Source organism: Saccoglossus kowalevskii, chromosome 15 (assembly GCF_978046115.1).
Source record: "Saccoglossus kowalevskii chromosome 15, keSacKowa6.1, whole genome shotgun sequence".
In the NCBI taxonomy this organism is placed as follows: domain Eukaryota; kingdom Metazoa; phylum Hemichordata; class Enteropneusta; family Harrimaniidae; genus Saccoglossus; species Saccoglossus kowalevskii.
This window is the reverse complement of record NC_140655.1, coordinates 15176467-15181763: the sequence shown is the minus strand read 5'-3', so window position 1 is coordinate 15181763 and position 5297 is coordinate 15176467.

Here is a 5297-nt window from a genome sequence, read left to right as displayed (position 1 = left end):
ATTTTTGGTTAAAAGTGATATTTTCGACTTCTTGTTGAAAACCGTAAGTCCAATTGCTTTGTCATTACAAGTATAGGTACTACATGTGGTTCTAATTCAGATTTGTCCATTTCATGATGATATCTTCAATTCTCTTATTTTGGTGAATATTTTGGTCATTTTTGGTAGAAAGTGATATTTTCCACTTCTTGTTGAAAACCACAAGTCTGATTGTTTTGACACTATACATTTTGTTCATTTTCTAATGATATCTTCTGTTCTTTAATTGAAATGTGCATTACTAACAGCGGAGCTATCTCAGCCAAGAGGCTGCTTGTTAAGCTGTTTAGCACTTTAACACTGAAACGTAAACCCGCACAGAATATGGAAGAAATAAAAATGAATACATCTCAGCAAAATAATGTTGTCCTACTAGATTCATAGATAAACAATATTTTCTAATGTACAAATTAAAACAATTATATTGTCTGACACATTTCATTGGTACGTCTGTATCCCCGGGGGCGGAGCTACGTCACTGACGTTCTACATTGCTAAGACGCGCACCACTGTACCACGTATTTCTATGGCCATTTCATTTCTATGGCCATTTCTATGGCCATTTTACCGCTGCTGTGGAACGCCGGTGGAACCGGTGAAAACTCGAGAAAACAACACAAACTCAACTTTGAAGTAATCCTGAACAACCAAATCCATATATGTTACACTGTTCAGGGGACTCTCAACAACCATCGCAAAGTACCGTTTTCTGCGAGTTTTTTTGTCTTTCTTTTCACCGCGAGTGTTGCCAGGCGGTAGAAACTGCCCGGATGTCCGCCCCCGAGGATAGTTTTTAATGTAGACCTTTCAGGCACTGCAGATCTGAAATTATATTGATTCGTGGTACATCGTGGCATTCCAGGTTGTCAATTCGTTCTTACAATTAAATAAATACAACATTAGTATATTAGGCCCATTTTAAATGATATTTCAATTTTATGCATGCGACGCAAAACTTAATATATTGCCAAACATTTTGATTTTAATTATTTCCATGGGATAACAAATTTAGTATTTTTTGGCAAATTTTTAATTCATTATCAGTATCAGTGTGTTTAAATTTCCGTGAATCAACATTATGGCATTTTACGTCTGTCAAATAACGGCCAAATAAATACGTGGAATCATTAATTACTAAGGACCTGACGTAGAATTGGAAATTACTTCAAATAAACAAATGTCCAATTTGGGAACAGGATAATAATATATTTGGTTATTGATGAAATAGTAGGGCGCCACCAGACGGTCTGGCTTAGCAAGTGCGTCGTGTTTCTCTTACGAAGTTGACGCTGATTGTGCACAAAGGAAGCCGCTCATCCCGCCATATGATGCCGGCACATCGTATATGTGGTGTTTACAAAGGACGTGGAGATGATTTGTGTGGTACATCGTGACTAATATTAAAATGATTGGTTGTCCAACTGTGGGCGTGTCCTTTTTTCTGCGGTAAACGTGCAACACCAAAGTCCCGCCACTTATTTTTCATGGTTGTTCGACCGTAGTCGTCTGCACCAGTATCGCGAGTTCTAAGTTTGATTTACTATGTTGGTAGCTCGACACCATATTCACCGCCTCCTTTTCTGTACCGACGCCCAACTCGGCGTCCTGGGGAGGAAATCTACTCAACACGCCACGCCACATCGACACCTCTCCTTCCCGGAAATATGCTTTCCAATACGAGACTGATTTGTCTATAAGTTCGCCCATTTAAAATCATATTTTGGACAAGATTTTTATCAATTAAATGGTCGGCAGCCATTGCTGCTTCGAATCATTCAGAAAATTGCAGCACAAAAACCGCGCAAATTCATTTTACCGCCACGTTACAGCGGTTTTCACGCAGACACCAGTTAATTCCGTCGTTCCGCTGAAGCAATTTCACATCGACCAGACACGCCTCAAAACAGATGACGAGATTTGACAGGATCGGCCAATGCGCATGCGTTTAAAACAGCTGGTGCTAATATCCTAATATTATAATTTCCTAATAACTTATTTTGCACTCGTACAATTCAGAACACATATTTGATTAGATTGGTTGGCCATCAAGTACCATCCTATGGAACGCAAGTCATATATAACCAATACCATAGTACAGAGTTATGTTAACAGCGAGTCAAAAATAAGACTAATATACTAAATTTTTCTGTAATTTATTGTAAGGATGAGATTACATTGTAAAATGGCCATGATGTACCACGGATCTATATTACATGTGTCTCATATTGAACATTATGTTTCAATCATGTTATAGTGTTACTCAATTGTTGGTAACAGCGACAAAAACAATATATCTAATAATTTAAATCACGATGCTGGCAAACGTTTTGTGCAAACTATGGAAAACATCGGATGCTTCAAAGCAAAACACATTTTCCTTTTCCTAGTTATTTATATTTAAGTGTAGTACTATATTCAACTAGAATCAGATTCTCAAGAAACAATTTGTGAAACGAAATCGGCATAAGCGAGGAAGGTAAAACAACTGTCATAACTGTTATAAATAATATATGCAAAATAACCGATTGTTAAGCTGTTTAGTACTTTTACACTTAAACGTAAACCCGCACAAAATATGGAAGAAATAAAAATGAATACATCTCAACAAAATAATGTTGCCCTACTAGATTCATAGAAAAGCAATATTTTCTAATGTACAAATTAAAACAATTATATTTTCTGACACATTTCATTGTTACGTCTGTATAGTTTTTAATGTAGACCTTTCAGGCACTGCAAATGTGAAATTATATTACATGTGTACAGATTGAACATTATGTTTCAATTATGTTATAGAGTTATTCAATTGTTGGTAACAGCGACAAAAACAATATATCCGATAATTTAAATCACGATGCTGGCAAACGTTTTGTGCAAACTATGGAAAACATCGGAGGCTTCAAAGCAACACACATTTTCTTTTTCCTAGTTATTTATATTTAAGTGTAGTACTATATTCAACTAGAATCGGATTCTCAAGAATCATTTTGTGAAACCAAATCGACATAAGCGAGAAAGGTAACAGTACTGTCAGATCGGCCTAATGACCTTTCACCCCTGTCTTAAAATATTATAAAAAATGTATGCAAAATAACCGATTGTTAAGCTGTTTAGTACTTTAACACTGAAACGTAAACCCGCACAAAATATGGAAGAAATAAAAATGAATACATCTCAGCAAAATAATGTTGCCCTACTAGATTCATAGAAAAGCAATATTTTCTAATGTACAAATTAAAACAATTATATTTTCTGACACATTTCATTGTTACGTCTGGATAGTTTTTAATGTAGACCTTTCAGGCACTGCAGATGTGAAATTATATTACATGTGTACAGATTGAACATTATGTTTCAATTATGTTATAGAGTTATTCAATTGTTGGTAACAGCAACAAAAACAATATATCTGATAATTTAAATCACGATGCTGGCAAACGTTTTGTGCAAACTATGTAAAAGATCGGAGGCTTCAAAGCAAAACACATTTTCCTTTTCCTAGTTATTTATATTTAAGTGTAGTACTATATTCAACTAGAATGAGATTATCAAGAAACAATTTGTGAAACGAAATCGGCATAAGCGAGGAAGGTAAAACTACTGTCATATCGTCCTAATGCCATTTTACTCCCGTCTTAAAATATTATAAATAATGTATGCAAAATAACCGATTTTTAAGCTGTTTAGTACCTTTACACTGAAACGTAAACCCGCACAAAATATGGAAGAAATAAAAATGAATACATCTCAGCAAAATAATGTTGCCCTACTAGATTCATAGAAAAGCAATATTTTCTAATGTACAAATTAAAACAATTATATTTTCTGACACATTTCATTGCTACGTCTGTATAGTTTTTAATGTAGACCTTTCAGGCAATGCAGATGTGAAATTATATTACATGTGTACAGATTGAAAATTATGTTTCAATTATGTTATAGAGTTATTTAATTGTAAGTAACAGCGACAAAAACAATATATCTGATAATTTAAATCACGATGTTGGCAAACGTTTTGTGCAAAATATGGAAAACATCGGATGCTTCAAAGCAAAACACATTTTCCTTTTCCTAGTTATTTATATTTAAGTGTAGTACTATATTCAACTAGAATCAGATTCTCAAGAATCAATTTGTGAAACCAAATCAACATAAGCGAGAAAGGTAACAGTACTGTCATATCGGCATAATGACCTTTCACCCCTGTCTTAAAATATTATAAAAAATGTCTGCAAAATAACCGATTTTTAAGCTGTTTAGTACTTTAACACTGAAACATTAACCCGCACAAAATATGGAAGAAATAAATATGAATACATCTCAGCAAAATAAGGTTGCCCTACTAGATTCATGGAAAAAACAATATTTTCTAAGGTACAAATTAATACAATTATATTTTCTGACACATTTCATTGTTACGTCTGTATAGTTATTAATGTAGACTTTTCAGGCACCGCAGATCTGAAATTATATCACATGTGTATCAGATTGAACATTATGTTTCCATTATGTTATAGTGTTACTCAATTGATGGTAACAGCGACAAAAACAATATATCAAATAATTTAAATCACGATGCTGGAAAACGTTTTGTGCAAACTATGGAATAGATCGGAGGTATCAAAGCAGAACACATTTTTTCCCTAGATATTTATATTTAAGTGTAGTACTATATTCAGCTAGAATTAGATTCTCAAGAAACAATTTGTGAAACGAAATCGGCATAAGCGAGGAAGGTAAAACAACTGTCATATCGGCCGAATGCCATTTTACTCCCGTGTTAAAATATTATAAATAATGTATGCAAAATAACCGATTGTTAAGCTGTTTAGTACTTTTACACTGAAACGTAAACCCGCACAAAATATGTTCAAAATAAATATGAATACATCTCAGCAAAATAATGTTGCCCAACTAGATTCATAGAAAAACAATATTTTCTAATGTACAAATTAAAACAATTATATTTTCTTACACATTTCATTGTTACGTATGTATAGTAATCGGATATATGTCCAACTTAATTAACGTAAATCAATATAATTCGTAGTTTGAACGTTTTGTTTCACAATGGATACGATATGAATAATTTTGATTTTGAAAACAAACAACTATTATAAATAGAGTAGAAACATAAGTTAATGGTGTGGGTAATAACAAAAATCGAAGCATACTCAAATATAACACTTCCATATATCCGATGGCGTAGTTAGACATGTTTCTGCTTGGCAAGACGCGACAATATAAACCTGTACACC